At 43.8% G+C, this 21,949-nt stretch overlaps 2 protein-coding genes across 6 annotated transcripts in view; one reads left to right on the top strand and one right to left on the bottom strand.

Moving 5' to 3' along the window:
• SLC36A1 (solute carrier family 36 member 1) overlaps positions 1-7,231 on the bottom strand; it is a 167,319-nt gene extending 160,088 nt beyond the window's left edge. For all 3 annotated transcript variants that reach the window (XR_013827640.1, XM_079917163.1, XM_079917162.1), the window contains exon 1: positions 7,097-7,231. The gene's annotated coding sequence lies outside the window, so the exon portion shown is untranslated. The remainder of the gene's footprint in view (positions 1-7,096) is intronic.
• Positions 7,232-7,358: 127 nt separating this feature from the next.
• The window catches only part of SLC36A2 (solute carrier family 36 member 2), a 73,929-nt gene continuing 59,338 nt past the window's right edge, over positions 7,359-21,949 (top strand). Inside the window, exons 1-3 of one of the 3 annotated variants that reach the window (XM_079916084.1) lie at positions 7,359-7,611; positions 16,541-16,729; positions 20,974-21,204. The gene's annotated coding sequence lies outside the window, so the exon portion shown is untranslated. Of the gene's footprint in view, positions 7,612-9,770; positions 9,889-16,540; positions 16,730-20,973; positions 21,205-21,949 lie in introns of those variants that run through there. The other 2 variants (XM_079916085.1, XM_079916086.1) reach the window with 2 other exon arrangements.

Genomic DNA, 21,949 nt, shown 5'->3' with positions numbered 1-21,949 from the left:
TCATTATTTTAAGGCTTTGTTCCACTTATTTTATATCTACTCTTCCTTGAATCTACGCAGTACACACACTGATGATCTTTAGTTGTAATATAGTAATATAATGGTCCATCATTATATTAATAAAATAATTTGCTTCACCAGCTCCCAACTGTTGGCTTTTGAGCTTTTTTTTTGGACTATCTTACATCATAGCTAAAAAAATTCCTACAAATAGTTTCTAGTTTTCAAGTCATATCCTTGGAGTAGAGCTAGATGAATCGGCTTTTCTATGGTTATCACCATACAAATGACTGAACTAACATACAGTGTCACTAGCAATATATGGACATGCCTATCTTTTCATAACCCTGCCAACTTTGGATTTTACCTTTTTTTTTTTTTTTTTTTTGGGCCACACTGTGCACGCAGGTTGTGGGATCTTAGTTCCCCGACCACGGATTGAACCTGGGCCCCAGCAGTGAAAACACTGAGTCTTAACCACTGGACTGCCGGGGAATTCCTGGATTTTATCATTTTTATTTTTGCTGTTTCTGATGAATGGGTGGCTCCTTGTATTTATTTTATTTTACGTTTCTTTAATTTCCAACAAAGACCACTGATAATAAAAACTGTAAGAGCATCTTTCCCCCACCTACCAGACTCATACTTTTGGAAATACTAAACTCATTTTTGAACTTACTTTTGAATATACTAAAATGTTCTCAAGATAGCTATTTAAGACTTAGTGATTAAATTCTATTCCAAATTCAGTACAATAAACAAGATAAATTCCAATAACGGAAGGAGAATCCATCTGTATGACTTTGTAGGTCTCTTTCAGGGCACACGGGAAGGTCGGGGAGAGGAAAGGAGAGGAGGGGAGGGAGAGGCAGTACTAAAGTGTTAGCTTCATTACTAAAATTTAAACAATACTTCTAAGGGTGACTTGTAAACACATAAAAAATTATCCTCTAAAAACCATTAGAACTAATAAGTTCAGCAAAGTTGCAGGATATAAGATCAATATACAAAAATCAGTTGCATTTCTTTGTACTTTCAGTGAACAATTTGAAAACAAAATTGAGAAAACAGTTCTATTTACAATAGCATCAAAATGAATCAAATATTCAGGAAGAAATTTAGCCAAGTAGGTGTAAGACTTGTACATGAAAACTATAAAACATTGTTGAAAGAAATTAAAGAAGACCTAAATGAATGAAAAACATCCCAATATTCATGAATTAGAAGATTTAATACTGTTAAGATGGCAATATTCCCTAAATTGATCCACAGATTCAATTGAATCCCTATCAAAATCCCAGCTGCCTTTCTGCAGAAATTAACAAGCCAATTCTAAAATTCATATGGAAATTCAAGAGGCCCAAATTAGCCAAAACAATTTTGGAGAAAAAGAACAAAGTTGGAGGACTTCCCAATTGCTACACAAAGCTACAGTGACCCCAAGACAATACAGTATTGGCATAATGACAGACAGATAGATCAACAGAATAGAATTTAGAGTCCAGAAATTAACTCTCATACCTACGGTCAATTGATTTTTGACAAGGGTGCCAAGACAATTCAATGGAGGAAAAAATAGTCTTTTCAACAATTGACACTGGGACAACTGGATATCCACGTGCAAAAGAATGAAGTTGTAACTCTACCTCACACTATATATAAAAATTAACTCAAAATAGGTCAAAGACCTACATGTAGGGGCTAAAACTATAAAAACTCTTATTAGAAAACATAGGTATAAACTTTTGTGACCATGGATTAAGCAGAGTTTCTTATATACGACAGCAGAAGCACAAGAAAAAATAGGTAAATTAGACCTAATCAAAATTTAAAATGTATATGCCTCAAAGGATACCACCAAGAAAGTGAGAAACAACCCACAGAATGGGAAAAACTTTTCGCAAAATATTACACTTCAATAATAAAGTGAAAACCCAATTAAAAAATGGGCAAAGGATCTGAATAATATTTCACCAAAGATGTGAAAATGCCAATAATCATCTGTAAAAATACTCAATATCCTTAGCCGTCAGGTAAGTGAGAAACAAATATCACAATGAGATACCACTTCACACCCACCAGCATGGCTAGACTCAAAGACAGATAATAATAAGTATCCGCAAGGATGCAGACAAATTGTAGAGGGTTCCCTCTTACACTGCTGGTGGGAATGTAAAATGGTGCAATCACTTTGGAAAACAGTCTGGCAGTTCCTCAAAAGGCTAAACATAGTTACCATATGATCCAGCAATGATTCCACTCCTAGGTACATACCAAAATGAAAATGTATGTCCATAGAAAAACATACACACAAATGTTCATAGCAGCATTGTTCCTAGTAGCCAAAAAAACCCCTGATAAATGGATAAATGAAATGTGGAATATTCATACAATGGAATATTATTCAGCAATAAAAAGAAATGAAATACTGATAGATGCTACAGCACAGATGAACCTTGAAGACATTATTCTAAGGGAAAGAAGTCAGTCACAGAGGATCATATAGTGTATGATTTCATTCATATGAAAGTTCAGAACAGGGAAACCTATAGACAAAAAGTAGATTAGTAGTTGCCTAGAGTTTGCGGTAGGGAGTAGGGGTGACAGCTAAAGGGTTCAGAGTTTCTTTTGGGTGATGAAATGTTCTAAAATTGATTGTGTTGACGGTTGCACAACTTTGTGAGTTCAGTGGAAAAGCTATTGAATTGTACACTTTAAATGGATGAATAGTATGCTATGTGAATTATATCTCAATAAAACTGCTAAAAAAAAAAAACAGATTTCTGGGCCCAATCTGATTCAGCCTGAGCATTTTAATTTTAACGAGCTTCTTAGATGATCCCGATTACAGGCAGATTTATATAAAGCACTATGAAAAAAAACATATAGGGCTTCCCTGGTGGCACAGTGGTTGAAAGTCCGCCTGCCGATGCAGGGGACACATGTTCATGCCCCAATCCGGGAGGTTCCTACATGCCACGGAGCGGCTGGGCCCGTGAGCCATGGCCGCTGAGCCTGCACGTCCAGAGCCTGTGCTCCGCAACGGGAGAGGACACAACAGTGAGAGGCCTGCATACCGCAAAAAAAAAAAAAATATATATATATATATATATATATATATATATATATATATATATATATGATCTTATGATAGGTATACCACAGGCCTCACCTCCTACCAAAGTTCATGGATTGGTGATAATACGCAGACTAAAAGTGCTACCTATTATTCTGAAACAATTACATTCTCTGGAACCCAGAGAAACAGCGAATTCTCTAGATATACGTTCTCTTCTCTGTTGCTGGAATTCCAAAAACACGAACAAGGACACAGACTGTGTTCCTATATGTGGTCTACAGGGAGGGAAGTGAACATTTCTGACATCCACAAGATTTATTGTAGAGGACATCAGATAGGACTCCATCCGATCTACCAAAAAAGTACATTCCCTAACTTGAGACTCCTGCCTGAGAGGCTCTGGTGCAAGGACAGCCGCAAAACAGCTGCTGACATCAGCAGGCTCTGCACGGAAGCAGCTGAAAGAGCAAACACACTCACTTTTTACCCACAATTATAAAAACCTCTAAATGTTAGGACCAGGCATGACTGACAGGTAACCAAGCTCCAGTTTCCCATTTATAGGTGAGAAAACCAAGCCCCCAGCTGGCTAACAGTTTGGGATTAGAATACAGCATATCCGATTCCTAGTCCAGTGTTCTTCCTAACACACCATCTATTCTCCCCAAAATCTCCCTGGGAACAAAGCTGGGGCAGGATTAGGTCTACAGGGGGAATCCTGAAAAATAAAAAGTACATGAGTTCAGAGCCTAGTTGTGTGACCCTGATCTCCCTTTGTCTCAATTTCCTCATCTGAAAAATGTCATTGAGAATGCTTACATAAAAAAAAAAAAAAAAGAATGCTTACATCACAATATTGTTACAAGGTAGAAGGAAAAGATGTTAATTATGTTGCCTGGTACATAATGGACCCTCACTAATGGCAGCAACTGTGTTATTACCAGAGAGAAGTTCAAGGACGGAAGTCAGAAGTTCAAGTCAGGGAGTCACTACACAAATAAAGCGCTGCAGGACTTCCTCCATTCCATCACTCTGGAGAGCTGAGCCAGGTCTCCATCTCGGAAACAGTGATCTATGTGCCAAGAGCATCCCAGTAACCCATGTAGACAGATTCCTGAACTTCATGGAAAAGGGAAGCACAGAGGAGTCTTTCCTACTAGAGAGGGTCATTGAGAACTGGCCCCGGGTGTCAAGGATTCCAAGAGAAATGTATGGAAGGAAAAAGAAGAGACAGCACCAAATACAGCATCAGGAGGTTTCTCTTTTGGCATATGCAGAATATCCTATCCACTGGACCCCACACTCATTAAATAGAGACTAGCTTTGTGTGCTCAGACCCAGTAAGGCCCGGCCAAAGGAAGGAGGTACAAGATTCCGCCAAGATCTGGGTTAAGACAATGTGAGCTTCCTCTATGGGAAAAAGAGAAAGCTAGCCTAGGACTCAGTGGGTAGTCACACACCTCTGGAAGAAAGTATGAGGACCAGTCAGCAAAAGTAGAAACCAAAGTCCACTCACTCAGCCCAGCTCTAGGATCTCACTTCAGGTCAGGATGGAAAGAAAGAATATACCATTAACAGCAATGACTCTTCAGCATCTGACCCTGGAAAAGGTATCAAGAACTTAAAGAACTGAGACACTCACTGGGGAAGAGAGGAGGGATAAAAAGAAAGAAAAAGTGGAATATTTAACATGAGAATTGTTATCTGAGCAAAGGGGAAAAATAAAGCATTCACAAAAGTGCACCTCGGTTCCATCTACTCTACCTCACATTCCACATGCTAACAAGTCCAGTCCTAGAATTTCAAAGAACTTCTGAATTAGAAGAAAACTGAATTTTTTTTTTTTTTGCAGTACGCAGGCCTCTCACTGCTGTGGCCCCTCCCGCTGCAGAGCACAGGCTCCGGACGCGCAGGCCCAGCAGCCATGGCTCACGGGCCCAGCTGCTCCACGGCATGTGGGATCCTCCCAGACCAGGGCACAAACCCGTGTCCCCTGCATCTACAGGCGGACTCTCAACCACTGCGCCACCAGGGAAGCCCGAAAACTGAAAATTGTATCTAGTCTGACCCCCTACCCAACACAATGACCTAATCTACAACATTCCCAAAAGTAATTGCCCAGTGACAATGACCTCCAGAGACAGAGTCTGCCATGCTCTGTGTTGCAACATGCTAGAGCGCTAATTCTTTTAAAGTTCTTATGCTCACCCCCAAACCACTTCCTTTATGGTACTTCCATCCACCGTCCCAGTTGTGGTCTCTGGAACATTACAAAAGAAATGGAATCCACCTCCTTACACTGCCTTTAAAATAGACAAAGCTCTGAGCACTTCAAGCTTCCGCAGGGATGAGGCCAAATGAACAGATACATGCTTTAAAGGGAAAACAAGGACTCAAGAGCAGACAATTATAAATGGCACAATCAGAAAACAAAGGGAGAGAGACTTAATATGATCATCAGAGCAGGCTCTGTTGCATAAGGCCTCCACCCCAAACAGTCTCAAACCCAGAGGGAATGTTCAAGTCTTTTGTGTCCTCTTGACTTCAAGAACATCTTTTAAAAAAACACACTCTAAACATACAATCACGTTAATTACTGTAGACTAGCCTCTCAACAAGAATCAAAGAGGGCCTTGATCATATTTAAAATAATAAAAGTCAAAACCATTTTCAGCTATCAGCATTTAGCTTAGATATAATACAGAGATAGGTAGAAAGAAGAGGTGGATTTCATGATAACCTAGAAATAAGTAGATAAACTGCTTCCTGGACAACTGAATTAAACCTTTTTGCAAGGGAAATACTAATATACAGGAGAAAAAATCTCTCTGAATAGACAACAAACAGACTGAGATGCAGAGAATGTCACAGCAGAAGGAGACCTTAGGGATTCCACCCCATCACTGTTCAGACTGGGAAACCTAAACCCAAGCAAGGATGGGAGTCACCCAAGGTTGCAAAGCAAGTGTCAGAACTAGAACAAAATCTCCTGATTCCCCAGTCTCAGGTCTTTCCATTACACCACGCTGCTATCTTCTTTTGGCAAGCAAAACATCCATCCGAATGACCAGCATTCCCCAAATCTACCAAGCTATATTAAAAATAAAGCAAAGGTCTTGACATTCTTCAAGTTAATGTTAGGGCTCTCCACAACCTCAGTTGTGAGCCACCTACCCTCCCAGGCGCATACTCTGCTTCTTATTTCATATTTTGGTATGACTTACACAAAATTGCAGAACGCTTAGAAACAAAACCTACAGAATGATGAGTTTGCAGAAAAATCGGTGAACACTGAATCAGGGAACCACACCCAGAGCCAAGTCGATCCCGGCGGCGATGGAGAATGCAGAGCTAAAAAGGGAGAGGAATGAAAGAAAAGGGGACAGGAAAAGCGTGCTTTTCACCTGTCAAGTTTTCTGCAGGAGGCAGTGTGGTGAAAAGCAAAAAGCCACTGGAGCTCAGGAGACTTGGATTCTAGTCGCAGGGCTGCGACTAACTCATGGGATGACCTTAGACAACCCCCACCGCTTCTTGGACCTCGATTTCCCCACAGCTCTAGAAAGGGGTTGCAAAAGATAATTTCGCTGCATCGTGGTAGTTTCGGTATTCTATGACCCAAAGACCCGCTATTAGCAAGTCCCAAGCAGGGCTCCCGCAGCTGGCGGGTCACCTGCCCGCGATGTCCGGACCCCTCTAGAAAGCGCTCAACAGAAGCTCTAGCTGGTCATTTCGGTGATTCTCCCCGTCTCGGGACCTCAGTTTCCACACCTGTCAAACAGGTCGGGGAGGTCAAGGGAGACAGCGCGAAGGACTAGGGATTCTCCACCTCCCCTCATCCAGGAGGAGTGCCCGCATCGCACCGCAGCTGCGACCGGGATACCGAGGAGACTCGGACCCGCAGCCTAAGCCGGTCGGTGCCTGACCCGGAGCATCCGCTGAGCCCGGAGGAAGGCGACGTGGGTCCAGCAGAAGGCGACGACCGGCCGCCAGCCCCAGGCCATCAGCGCGCGGACTCACCGCTCGGGTTCCGACTCCGGCTCTGGCTCCAGTTTCAGCGCAGCAGCCCACCACTCCCTGCCTCAGCTCGGAGCCCTAGCCATGCCCACCCTCCGCTGCCCAGGCAGCCGCTTCCGGGCGCCATCACGTGATCCAGGCTCCCAAACCCGAGGCCCGGATCACATGCTCCCGCGCGCGGCTGCTCCTCCCCTCTCGCGGGGCTCGGGGGCTCGGCTTCGCAGCACCACCTGGCGACGGGAGCTGCCTCTGCGGGAAGGACGGTGCTCGCGGGATCTGGGCGTGAGCCGCGCGTCGAAGATCCAGGCCCGGCCGCGAGGCCAGAGTCGGAGAGCGCGGTACCCTGAGCTGTGGGCTTGTGAAAGGTGGCTCAGTTTTACCCTAGCCGTACGTTAACACGTCTCACCGAGCATATGTTGCGCTTAATAATCGAGAAGTAATGCATCTTTTCCAAACTTTCGTCATACTTTTAAACGTTTGCCCAAACGTGTGGTTGCGACTGGAAATGGGGCAGTGAGGTAAGTCAATACCCTCTTTTTAATATATTTTAAAAATGTAAATAACATTTTTTAATGGCAACAGGGAGTGTATGTCTTATCTACGCTCCTCTTCCCTCCTCCTAGCAGATTTTACTTTTAAAAATTACGGAGCAAAAAAAATAAAAAAGTTATTGAAACAGGTACAGAATGGATACATCTTAATTATGCTGAGTGAAAGAAGCCAGAAAAAAAATTCTGTTTATATAATATTCTAGAAATTTTAAAATAATCTACACCGACAGAAAACACATCAGTGGTTGCCTGGGAATGGCTGAGGAGATCAGGAGAGGAGAGAGTGATTATAAAGGGACATAAGGAAACTTTCAAGGTGACGAATATATTCATTATCTTTTAAAAAAATTTTTTTAATATAACTTTATTTATTTATTTATTTATGGCTGCGTTGGGTCTTCATTGCTGCACACCAGCTTTCTCTAGTTTCTGTGAGCGGGGGAGGCTAATCCTCGTTGTGGTGCACGGGCTTCTCCTTGCTGTGGCTTTTCTTGTTGCAGAGCATGGGCTCTAGGCCCATAGGCTTCAGTAGTTGTGGCTCACAGGCTCCAGAGTGCAGACTCAGTAGTTGTGGCACACAGGCTTACTTGGTCCGCGGCCTGTGGGATCTTCCTGGACCAGGGATTGAACCCATGTCCCCTGCATTGGCAGGCCAACTCTTAACCACTGTAACACCAGGGAAATTCTTGCATAACATTTCTAATAAAAATATGTTACTGCATTATATAATTTTTACTGAATATTTTAACAGCTTTATTGTGGTTTAATTTATATACAATAAACTGCACATAATTAAAGTGTATAATTTGATAACTTTCAACATATATATTCACCTGTGAAACGATCACCACAATCAAGATAATGAACATGGACTTCCCTGGTATATATAAACAGTGAAAATTTCCCTTCTCCCAAATTCACTCTCCTCTCCAAAGATTGACAGTTACCAGCATTTGAGTATTGTTTTCCAAACCCTATGCCATGTATTTATAGAAGTATCTATATATAGGCATGTACAGATGTGTGGTGTTAAAATTTAGAATCATGAATACCAGTACTTACTGTTTTCCTTAAGACTTTTATTCTTCACTGTCTGTACTGTTTAAATTATTTCATAAACATATATTACTTTATGTATATATGTTTAAAATCTCTATATGTTCCATAACCTATATATATATTTTAAAAAATCTATTCCAGTTGATTCATTTCAGCAGGGAAAGAGAAAAGAATGTAGTCAAAATATGAGGATGAATGAATTCATCCCATCCCTGGTAGAAGTCCCCAGTTCATTGACTGCTCAGTGCCAGGAGCTGTGCTTGGAATGCTGCTGAGTCCAAGTCTAGGAATGCCCCCTTTAGGTCATCTCCCACCTCAAATTTCATTGATTCTGTGGCTCCTCCTAATGTTTTACCCCAGAAAGGCAGAGCTTGTGAGAACCACATAGCTCCCTATTGGAATTACTGATGGAGGTGGGACTTTGCCATCTGCACCTGGGATGCACTGACTCTAGATAAGGTTCTTACTTCTGTGGTGACCACTACACCTTTATCAGAGAGACCCTTGAGAAAAGGCTGCACAATTTTCAGATACTGTTAGGACTCTATCAACCTTATCATTTTGCAGCCCTAATTAGAAACTAGCATACAATAACATCTCCTTATCTTTCCCAGATAACTTTTCCCCAATATGCAAATCTCCACCTCTGCCCCCACTGCTTACTCAGAAATATAAAGATTTCTAGTGCAAAATGGTTGTGTAAATAACCGCTTTGACTTTTACTCTTAGAAACTGTACAAAAGCAAAAAGGAAAAAAATGCAAATTCTATTTACAGCAAAGCCAGAAGAGAAATATAATCCATAGTTACCAAAATGCGTGTAAGGACCAACAAAAGCAGCTGAGATCAGACAGAAGCTGTGCAGGAGAAAGGAGAAGAAACTCAGAGAGGAGTGAGGGGACCCAGGGTGGGGGGTTAGGGGAGAGGGCAGATCTCAGAAAAGCATCAATAAAAACTCTTTCTGAAGGTGAAGAGCTCACTCAGAGCTGCACAGCTTATATCGCCTTTGTTTGAAACAGCGCTCATGGACAGTTCAGCAAGACTAACAACAAAAACTCTCCTGAATCTCATTTAGATCAGGAAAGCCAAAGAGATGAGGATGACAGAAAGAACTGCACGGGTGAGCCATATTTGCAGCAGTCCATCTGTGGCAACAGAGAAGAAAAGAGTGGAAATACATGTGTTGGTGAGGATGTGGAGCAACTGGGACTCTCATCCCTTGCTGGTGGGAGTGTACAATGGTGCAGCCACTTTGGAAAACTCGTTGGCAGTTTTTTACGAAGTTAAATGCATATCTATCCTATGATGGAGCAATTTCACTCTTTTTTGGGGGAGGGGGTACGCGGGCCTCTCACTGTTGTGGCCTCTCCCGTTGCGGAGCACAGGCTCCGGACACACAGGCTCAGGGGCCATGGCTCACGGGCCCAGCCGCTCCACGGCACGTGGGATCTTCCCAGACCGGGGCACAAACCCGCGTCCCCTGCATCGGCAGGCGGACTCTCAACCACTGCGCCACCAGGGAAGCCCGCAATTTCACTCTTTACCCAAGAAAAATAGAAGCATATCCACACCGGGCCCAGAGCCTGGTGCGTTGGGTGGAAAATTTAAGGAGGGGCTCCCTCTCAGGGTTGTGCAAGTGCAAAGTTGGCACTTATAGGTACAGAAGAGTGAGGGCCTCCTTAAATTTTGTGAACTAGGTTTCCCGGCTTGCCTCACCCTAGTCCTGGCTGTGATCCATACAAAGACTTGTAATCACAGGTTCACAGCAAGCAGCTTACTAAAGCTAAATTAGTAACAACTCAAATATTCATCAACAGATGAATTGATAAACAAATTGTGGCATATATAGCAGGAAGGAACTACTGATAAGGATGAATCTCATTATGCTAAGTGAAAGAAGCTAGACACAAGAGACTACATGCTACATGATTCAATTAATACAAATATATAGAATGAGCAAAAACTAATCTAGTGACAGAAAACTGATCAGTGGTTGCTTGGGATGTGTGGGGTGTGGACTGACAGCAAAGGGACTTGAGAGCTTTCCGGGGCAGTGCTAAAATGCTACATCTTGATTGGGATGATGGCTACATAGGCTTAAACGCTGGTCAAAAGCCATTACCTGGACAATTAAAATATATGAACTTTATTGTATTTAAAAGGTGAATTTTAAAATTTGAAAGAGATTACCAGACATCTGAGAAAAGCCTCTAAGAAGAATAATCAAATGCACAAACACATGAAAGCACCTTGGAATGCACGAACACATGAAAGCACGTTGGAAGAAACTATGCAAAACATAAAAGCACAAACTGGGGTCCCACTCCAGAATCTGCATCAGCAACTCCAGCAGTGGGGCCCCGCAATCTGTTTCAATAAGCCCTCCAGGTGATTCTGATGTTGCCTCTTGTTGGAGAAATGCTGCCCTAAAAAAACCTCAGAGAGATAAGATGTTGCAATCATGAAATAAAAACAATATGCTTTAAAAAAGAATATTCTGAGAAAAATAAAAATTATAAATTTTATATTTTAAAATTAATTTTAAATTAAAATTTGGAAATTTAAAATATAATAACAGAAATTAAGAATCAAATCAAACAGTAAGAAGATAAGGATGAGGAAATGTGTTCATATTTTTATCAATAAGTATTTATTGAGTATCATTGTGCCAGGCTCTAGGGATACAACAGTGAACAAAATAGACAAAAACCCCTGCTCTTGTGCAGTTTATATTTTAGTGGGAGGAGACAGGCAACAGAAATAAGTAAGAATAACTAAGTAATATACATATGTCAGCGGTGCATCTGCTATGGAGAAAAGTAAATCAGGAAAGTGGAAGAGGGAGTCTGGAGGCAGAGGGAAGGGATTGCAACTTTTTAAATAGTCAAGAAAGCTCTCACTGAGAAGATGAAATGTAAATAAACACCTGAAATAGGTGAAGAAACAGGCCATGTGAACACTGGGAAGAGCATTCTGGGCCGAGGGAATAGCATATGCTAAGGCCCTGGGGTGGGACTGCGCCTCTTCCGTTTGAAGAATGACAAGGAGGTCACTGTGGCTGGAGCAAAGAGAGCTAGGGAAAGAGAAGTAGATTAGGTCAGAGCAACAACAAATGGGTGAAAATTGTATAGTGCTCTGTGAGCCACTTTAAGGGCTTTGGCTTTTATTCTGAGTGAGATGGGAAGATACTGGAGGAGTTTCAGCAGAGGAGTGCCATGATCTGATTTGGGTTTAAAAGGATGCTTTGTCTATTGGGTTGATATAGGCAAGGGCAGAAACAGCGAGACCTGTTGGGAGGCAGTTGTAGTAAGCCAGGATAAGATTGTGATGACTTGACAAGAGTGACAGCAGTGAAGGTGGTCAGTTTCTGAAAATAATTTTATCGTAGGTTGGACACATCGATGGACTGGAAGTGGAGTATGAGAGGGAGGAGCCAAACACTTTGGCCTGAGCAACGGGAAAGATAGAGTTGCCTTTTACTAGAACAGAAAGACAGTGGCAGGGGCAGGTTTTGGTGGGGAGCAAGGGGAGCCTGTTGTGTGTGAAGCGCCTGTGAGACATCCAAGGGAAGAGGTCAGGTAGGCATTGGGATGATTGTGGAGAGTAGAGAGGTCCAGCCTAGAGATAAAAAATTGGCCATTGTCAGCATATTTATGGTAGTTAAGCAAAGAGACTAGATGAGCTCACCAGGGAAGTGAGTGCAAATAACTATGGGAGGAAATCCAAAAATCAAGTCTAGGAGAGCATAGAGAGATGACTAGGAATGAGCAGAAGGAACCATGAAGGCACGGTCACTGAGCTAGGAGGCAAACCAGAAGTGGTGGTGTCTGGGAAGCCAAGTGAAGAAAGTTTTTCAAGGAGGGGAGAGACTACCTATGTCAAATGCTACTGCTTGTTCACATAAGAAGAGGACTGAAAACAGACCATTGTGGTTAGTAAAGAATGACCATTGATGGTGTTCAAAAGAGCAGATTTGATTGGCTGCTGGGTGTGAAACCAACTCTGTTTGGAGAGAGTTCTTGGCCAACATTATTTATCTGTATCCCAACCCAATACCATCACCACCACCACCACCCCCCGATTATCTATTCCCACCTAATGCCCCTGCACCCTAAATTATTTTGAAGCAAATTCCAGTTATATTCCTAAGGGAAAATATGAAGAGAATGGTGATACAGCCTTTTGTATAAAAAGGAGAGGGTTTATGTTTATTGATTGTGTATGTCATATGAGTCCTGCTCAATTTCCCCTTTTTCTCTCCATCTCTTCTTTCAGGATCCCTTGGGTCCCCGATCCATTTCCTTCACACTCTATGACAGATGGGGGAAGTGCAGTCCACAGCCAATTAGTTAAGGGGGATGGGAACCAAAGGTCAGTCCCCTGACTTTAAGGTGGGACCAGCTTATGATGCAACTTGTGCTCCAGAGCTCCCTGTGGGATCGGGCTGAAGCTAGTCTCCACCTGAGACTGCATCCTCACTTAGCTTTTCCCTTTTCTTCCCTTCTGCTTCCCTCACACCCCTTCTCCTGAGAACACTCCCTTAGTAAATCACTTTCTCAAGAAACCCTGTCTCAACTTCTCATTCTAGGCATAAGGCATTATCCCCATTTTACAGATGAGGAAAGTGGGCTTTAGAAAGATTTAAAACATTTAGGGTCGCACGGCTGATCATTGCTGAAGCCGGAGTGCCAGTGACCACATACTTGACCATCTCACCACACCCACCACTCAGCAGCACCCACGGTTAGTGAAGCAGCAGGGTGGGGAACGCCATCAAAGGGCAGAGAACACGCAGGAGCCCAGCCTCCCCGGAGAAGCTGAGCGAATGCCTCCCCAGGTTATGGGTACTGGGACAAAAGTGTTGAGATGCAGCTTCCCAGCCTCCTATACCCCTGGACACATGACATGACCTCTTGGGGCTTAACCTCCCTGAGCCTCTGCCTCCTCATCTCTCAGCCAGAAGAGGGTCTGATGGGTTTCAGAGCACTTGGCACACTGTACTGATCAATATATCCACACAAGAGGTGACTCTCATTACTCTCACTGTCCACATCCAGTGGAGGGACAGACCTGGGTAGCATGGGGGGAACATGTGTGCTTCGCCTCTCTGGGTTCTTCACTCAGGAAGTGGGAGTTGTTTGGCCTCATGAGGATGGGAAGGGGAAGGGCGACCTGCAAACACCTTAAAGGAAGGAGAATTCCTGCCCCCGCTGTCTCAGAGGGACTCCATGAAAAGTGATGACAATGACAGTAAGATCTCTGATTCACTGGGTGCTATATGCTTTACAAACTCATTTACTCCCCACTGAGATCCTATGAGGTCGTTATTTTTCATTCCACTTAATAGATGAAACTGAGGCAAGGAGACAGGAAAACTATGCCCAAAGTCACACAAGAATATAGTGATAAAGCCAGGAGTCAAACTCTGTATAACTCCACAGCCAGTGTTCTTAAAAAACATTGGGAATTGAAACCTATTTTTTAATAAATGAAGTCCATACTCACACTTTGTGAGTCTAGGCATCTTGCTGCTTCTTTCCTTTCCCCTTCTCTTATCAACACGTATCTGCTCCTTCCCGTTTTTTCTTGTAGCTGTTTCTTTTCCTTCCCCTTTGTTCTCTTTTTCTTCTATTTACATCCCTAGACATAAAGAGAATGAGGGATTCTTCCAGGGAGCCTCCTTTAACTCTAGATTATCAGAGCTGGAAAGCCCCTCTTGGCTCAGTGAGTCCAACCTCTCATCCTTAGTGGAGAAACCGAGGACTAGAGAGGAGGGGCAACACACCCAGAGTCACACACGTCATGTGTCTCCTGGTTCTGGCTTCCCAGCCCTTGGCCCCCACATACATGGCAGTTACAAAATAGCACATGTAGAAGGAGCACATGTGGTTAAGGAAAAAACAAAAACACCCAGGGTACACAACACGGTCTCTGTATACATAGCTGCATTACATGTATGTAAGATGGTGTGGTATAAAAATGTTAATGAAGTCCTACTTCGTATGCAGAATTTAGAGTATTTAGAATCCTACCCAAATTTAAACTTTCACGAGGTATCTTATAATAGCCTGACTGATGTTCAAAAGAGTGAACTGTAAAGTGTGCTACACTTCGGCTGGGACACAGAAGTGCCCACCCATTTTTGTCAGAAACCAGAGAGAAATGCCGTTGTTCACATGGAACTTCTATGGGTGGATTGAGTAATTATCTGTAGTAAGCATTCTTTGTTAGTGTAATTTAAACTATTCTGTAAGCCATAACAGTATAATTCAAGAATGCATTAAGTGGCACAGTGCCAAAAAGTTCACTTAAAAATTCTTAATTTAGGGGCTTCCCTGGTGGCGCAGTGGTTGAGAGTCCGCCTGCCGATGCAGGGGACACGGGTTCGTGCCCCGGTCCGGGAAGATCCCACATGCCGTGGAGCGGCTAGGCCCATGAGCCATGGCCGCTGAGCCTGCGCGTCCGGAGCCTGTGCTCCGCAACAGGAGAGGCCACAACAGTGAGAGGCCAGCGTATGCAAAAAAAAAAAAATTCTTAATTTGGGAATGGAAATTAGAAATGGCTATAGAAATTAGGAATTGTTATAAAGAAAGGCAAACACCATCATTATGTAACATGGTGATGACCAAGGAAGATGCATCCTGTTCAGTAAATTAGCAATGTGGTTGAAATGAAAAGCAGCCGTTAAAGCAAGGACCCCACTAAGGGAACAAACAGCAGCTCAGATACTAGGAAAAGTGCTGGTGCCATATCTACACTACAACGTGCCTCTGAGCCAAGCTCTTGTGACTTTTGATGATTAGAAAGGAGGTAATGTTGATAAAATGTTTTACCACTAACGGCTTTGTGGTAAACGAAGTATGTTTAAAGAAAAAAAACATGTGTTACAAAGTTAAGAGACGTATGCACTCTGAAGACCCAGAGAAAAATTTTGCAAGCTGTCTAAAAAGCCCATCCAGAGAATCCAACGGGACCTCTCTGCCACCACACCAACACTCTTGGTGCCTGGGAGAATGCGCGAGGGATGGGGAATTCTGCAGGGACACAGAACCAGAGGGCATATGGGAAAAGATGCCAGCAGTCTGACAACCTGAACTAACCTGCAGGCAGGATTGCAATGACAGGAGCGTCAGGGCATGTGTATGAGAACCCGGGTACACTCCTTGGAATTAAATGCTGCTCACACAGGAGCATATCAGAAGAACAGGCTTTAAAACATATTATATTGCTTTAGTGTAAGGAAGACTTTGCAGTGGTATGCAGTGGCCAATGGCGTACCATAAGTGGGTTGTAGGGGTGCTGAGATGTTGATACTTTTGCCCCTTGGAGCAACCAGCTGGGTCCTAACGTGGCCAGAGCTTCTGAGACAATTACCTCTAGTCATGAGTAGGCTTGTTCTTATATCCTGAGGATCTATAAAATGTTATCGTTTTCCACATGTGTTATGGTATAAAGGAGATTGGGAAACATTGGATAAGTGGGGTGTTATAATTTTTTGTTCAAGTGGAGACACTTTTGAGAATAAAAGGGGCTGTATTAATATTTTTTTAAACATCTTTATTGGAGTATAATTGCTTTACAATGGGAGCTGTATTAATAGTTACACCAGGACACCAGGCATATAGTGGGACTGTTCCAGGTAAACTGGGATGAATGGTGGAGTAGGCAGAATAATGGCCCCCAAAGCTGTCCAGGTCCTAATCCCCACAGCCTGTGAATATGTTACCTTAGATGGCCAAAGAGACTTTGAAGATGTGATTAAGTTAAAGATATTGACAAGAGGAGATTATACCGGATTATCCAAGTCGGGCCTAATGTAATCACAATGGTTCTTATAGGAGGGAAGCAGAAAGGTCAGAGAAGAGAAGATGCTCCTCTACTGGCTTTGGAGATGGAGCCACAAGCCAAGAGAGTGCGGGAGGCCTTTAGAAGCTGGAGAAGCAAAGAAGGGGATTCTCCCTAGAGCCTCCAGAAAAAAACACAGCCCTGCCAACATCTTGATTTTAGGACTTCTGACCTCCAGCACTGTAAGACAACAAATTTCTCTTGTTTTATCCACAAAACGTGTGGTAATTTGCTAAAACCGCAATAGGAAACTAACACAAATACTCTTTATAATTTAAGAAGTTTATCTTTATGCTTATATAATTTTTAAAAGTACAAAGATAAGTAAAAAAGAACTAAAAGTGAAATAATTATATTGACAGGAGGAGTGGGGGAGATTGACAGGCATAAATTTTCATCTAACAGCATGTTGATTAGTTGAGAAATATCATTAAAGTGTATTATACAAAGAGATGGAGAACTGAAGAACTAAAACAAAAAACCAATTAAAAAAGAAAGGCTAGCCCCAGAAAGAGGAATGGAGAGGGTCAGATAAGGAGACTCTAGCTTTAATTATAAATCCTTTGATTAAAAAAATTAAGGGTTTAACTATGGACGTCTTTTTAAAAATGTGAATATTAATTTTTTTTTTTTTTTTTTGGTTGCGTTGGGTCTTTGTTGCTGCGCACGGGCTCTCTCTAGTTGTGAGCGGGGGCTACTCTTTGTTGCGGTGCGCAGACTTCTCCTTGTGGTGGCTTCTCTTGTTGCGGAGCACGGGCTCTCGGCATGCGGGCTTCAGTAGTTGTGGCTCGCGGGCTCTAGAGCGCAGGCTCAGTAGTTGTGGCGCACGGGCTTAGCTGCTCCGCGGCATGTGGGATCTTCCCAGACCAGGGCTCAAACCCGTATCCCCTGCATTGGCAGGTGGATTCTTAACCACTGCGCCACCAGGGAAGCCCCGTGAATATTAATTTTTAAAGTAGGAGTGTGTGGCGGGAAGCCTCCGAGAGCTTACTGGGCTCAGGTTCTCCAAAGCTCTAGCTTCCAATCTATCTGAAACCAACTTACAGCTTCCATCGTACCCACAGATCCTCCCCTAACCTCTTACTCAGCCAATAGCTTCCTTGATCTCAGTCTCGGCATAAGACAGCACCAACTGGTAGGTCCTCCTGAAGTAAGGCAGGAAAAGGCAGCATTGGGTGAGGAATATTCCCAGGATTGGAACCAAGCCCTCTAAGAGATCTGGAGCAAACCCACTAAGCCCCTGTAGGGCAGGCAGACCTTGGGGTTACCTCACAACGGTAACAAAGGACCTGGGAGAGCTTAGAAGAGAGAAGTGTCTCCTGTTGCCAAAAAAACACTGAAGTAGGGGCCCAAAGGAAAGGGCTGAGGCTAGCTCTGCCATGTACTAGCAAGTCCCTTTCATCCGGGCTTCAGTTTCTCACCGATGAAATAGGGGAAGAAATTCATCTCCCAAATCTTTCAGCTCTGTGAGTCCTTCTGTTCCCTGCTTCAGCAACATCCCTCCCTCCAAAGAAGACTGGATAGGCCCTCAGTCAGCCACAGAATCATTATATATTACACTTTAGAGTTTCTTTGAGATGGTCTGCTGCAACCCATTCATTTTTTTTTTTTTTTTCTTAGCCACACCACTTGGCTTGCGGGATCTTAGTTCCCTGACCGGGGATTGAACCCCAGGCCACGGCAGTGAAAGTCCTAACCACTGGACTGCCAGGGAAATCTCCTATACATTTTATATATGGGAAGTTGAACCTCAGAGAGACAAAGGTGTTTGGTCAGGGTCACACTTGGTAAGAAGTGTGAGAACCTTTGGGTTCTCTTCTGACCCCTCACTTAGACCCTAGGGTTCCGTGGTCATGATTTACCATATGAAGGTACAGAATAGTACCTGTTTAATATGCAAATAACTTGTGTCTGAGTTTTTAAAAATACAGTATAAGATGCCACTATGGAAAAAACATAACCATATAAAAGAGGATGAATGGTTATATTAGTTTCCTATTGCTGTGTAATAAATTACCACAAACTTCGTGGCTTAAAGTGACATACATTTATTGTCTCACAGTTTCTCTGGGTCAGAAGTTCAGGCATGGCTTAACTTGGTCCTAAGCTTATAGGGGCTCACAGGTTGCAACTACGTGTTGGCTGAGCTATAGTCTCATCTGGAGGCACAACTGGAAAATAATATTCCTCCAAGCTCGCTCAGGTTTCTGGCACAACTAATTCCTTTGCTGTTGTAGGACCGAGGGCCCCAGCTTCTTGCTGCCTGTCAGCTTCTCGCTGGCCCTCAGCTCCTAACCATATGGGCCTCCTAACATGACTACTTACTTCTTTAAAGCCAACTAACTTTGAAGTCTCTAGAGTCTGCTAGTAAACCAAGACCTTATATGACGATGTAATCATGAAAGTGACATTACATCATCTTTGCCACATTCTATTGGTTAGAAGCAAGCATAGGTCCCACCCACACTCAAGAGGAGGAGATAAACAAGGGCATGAATACCATAAATATCAAAGGAGGTGGAATCTTAGAGTCTATCACCACAGCGGTGAAAATAGTGTGTGTAAAAAGGACTGAGGACTTCCCTGGTGGTCCAGGGGTTAAGACTCTGCGCTTCCACTGCAGGGTGCATAGGTTTGATCCCTGATCCCTGTTCGGGGAACTAAGATCCCACATGATGCGTGGCACGGCCAAAAGGAAAGGGGGTTGGGGACTGAAATGTCTACTCCTGTCAAGACAACTGAGAGGAGGGCTAAGTTTTAGCCATTGGATTTGGCAACAGGAACCATAGTTGCCACTGGCAAAAGCAGTTTCAGTTAAATAATAAGGATGAAAGTCGGCTGAGGTAGATTCAAGAGAATGGAAAGTGAGAAATTGGAGAGAGTGAATAGAGACAACTCTTTTCAGGAGTTTTGCTATGAAAGGGAGCAGAGAGATGAGAGATTAAAGGTACTATGGTATGTTTATATGTTCATGGGAATGATGCCGTAGAAAGGGAAGGGCTGATGGTGCAAGAGAGAGGGAAGGATCATTGCAGGAGGAAGACTCTTGAGTAGGTGAAGGAAAGGGGATGAGATCCAGTGCTCAAGATAAAGGGACTTACGACAGGATGAGGATGGCTCAGCCACTTTCATGGGAGAAAAAGCCTCGTATATGGATTCAGACACAGGTCAGTGGATAGATTTAGTGGCTGGAGGATAAGGAAGTTCTCTTCTGGTTGCTTCTGTTTTCTCAATGAAATGAGAACAATGCCATCGGCTGACAGTGAAAAGGGGAGAGTAATGGAGGTTTGCATAGAGAGAAGAGGTAGGAAATAGTCCTCTTGAAGAGTGGAAGAACCACATAAATAAGACAAAGAGTAGATTTTCCCTGCGGTGCTAGGACCCACCTGAGGTTTTCATAAATTTAAAATGTGACGGGTTGGCAAATCCGGCTGTTGTTCCCTAGCCACATTCAACCACTTGGGTGTAGTCTCAAAGTAGAGGCAAAGGTGCATCCAGTCAGCGTTGTGGCTTTGGAAGGTGGATACAATACAAGGAGAGGAACAAGAGAGATGAGAGTGTATGGCAGGGAGACTCCACAAATGACCAATCACTGGGTAAAAAGGGGAATGAAGCTGTGAGGGGGCGAAGAGCAGTGGATGGGTCTCAGAGCAGCATCAGTGGACAGGAGGCCCTGACGTGGTCAAAGATCTGGTAGGGTCTGCAAATTAGTGGATGTGAGGTGGACCAGTAGGTGTTGGTGAGGCACCCAGAGAATGGGATGCTTGAAATAGAGACTTTGAAAGTGGTGTAGGAACACAACGTTGTAAATCAACCATACTTCAATAAAACTTTTTTTTAAATAGTGGTGCAGGTTTTGATAATGACAAGGTCTGGGGTGTGATGGTGGCAGTCGGTGTGTGGAGGACAAACTGAAAGAAAAGGTGGTCAAGGACGTAAGAGGCTGGAGTACAGGTGATTCCTTTATGCGGTTGAACTAATCAAGAATGATCATAGGGAAATGGTGGAGGGAGAGAGAGAGGGCAAGAAAGGGAGATAGAGAGAAAGAGGGTGTTAAGTGGAAGAGGGGGCGGCCCTGAGGGCTGTGCATGCCACAACAAGTAGAGGTGCTGCGGACTGCTGCCATGTGTTCCAAGGGAGCTGTCTTAGAGAGGAGAGAGGAAAGCAGCCCTCTCTTAGAGGCCTGCAGAGGAAGCAGTGACCTCAGGGGGAAGCCACATGTTGTTACAGCAGCAAGGCGAAGAGAACATTGCTGTGCAGGGGACTTCCCTCTTCCTCAGGAAAGCCTTCCTGGTCCCCTTTATAAGAGTAACTGCTTTTGTTACACACACTCAGCCTTGCTAAATTTTCCTTCAGAGCGCTTATCACAGTTGAAATTTTTTTAATTTATGTATGGGAAACCCTGATTGATATTCATGATTTCCAGCTAAGCTCATGGAAGGCAGAGACTGCACCCTGGCCCCGGTGGACCCCCAGCACGCAGCGGAGTGGCCAGCATGGGGGTACTTCATCGGAAGGAGGAAGAGAAAGAACAGACTCGTAGAGCAACTGTGAGGCGTCTCCGTGTTGAGGGTAGGAGAAGCCCATCTATCCATCCATTCATGCTTTTGGCCGTTTGTTCTTCCCAAGGAGCAGAGCCTGCATCACAACAGGCGAGGTAGGCAGTGCAGTATTTAAGCTCCTGAGCCTTCTATGGCTCAAACAGCTGAGAGCTGGGCGTTGCAGCTCCTGCATGCCAAACCTGTGCTTGCTCAACCCCTGCCAAAGCCATGACCACTCCCACCCCTCACCCGCACGGTGCTTGAGCGCAAGAGTGAGGTGTCTGCCTGCCTGGGGCGGGAGGCACCTCCTTCAGCAGCCCAAGGAATGCTCCGGTGGCCCCCAGGGAGCGTCTAGCAGCATCTCCACCAGGTCTCCTCCTGCCCGGAGGAGGTCAGCGGGATCTCATAAGTCTCCTTACCTCCCCGACAGGAGCTCCTGGGCCTGAGATCTTGCACCTGGAGACTTTCATGGGAACTTTTCCCTTCTTCTTTCCAGTAACTCCAGGAGCTAAATCTTGACAGACAGGCAAAGAGAGGTTTAGAGAAGTTGTGTTGGTGGCAAAAAATAATGCTCCTTAAAGATAATTTTTAAATCCTAAGCATAACTCTTTAGGGGTCCATTTACTCAACATTACTGAGCACCTGGGCATCGTGGGGCTACAGCAGTGAGCACGTGACATCATTCACGTCCCTGCCTCTAAGGCTCTCGCAGCCCTGGGAGGAAGAGATGTGCACACAAAACTGAAATAACAGAGAGAATGACATGGGTGAAGTGCCTCAAACATAGTTGATACTCAGTAACTGATGGACAAATTAACTTTTGAAAAACCTGGATTTACATATCAATTAATTTCAATATAT

The sequence above is a fragment of the Stenella coeruleoalba genome, assembly GCF_951394435.1.
Source record: "Stenella coeruleoalba genome assembly, chromosome: 3".
In the NCBI taxonomy this organism is placed as follows: domain Eukaryota; kingdom Metazoa; phylum Chordata; class Mammalia; order Artiodactyla; family Delphinidae; genus Stenella; species Stenella coeruleoalba.
Note: the sequence above shows the minus strand (reverse complement) of the source record. Positions and strands in the feature narration are given on the sequence as shown.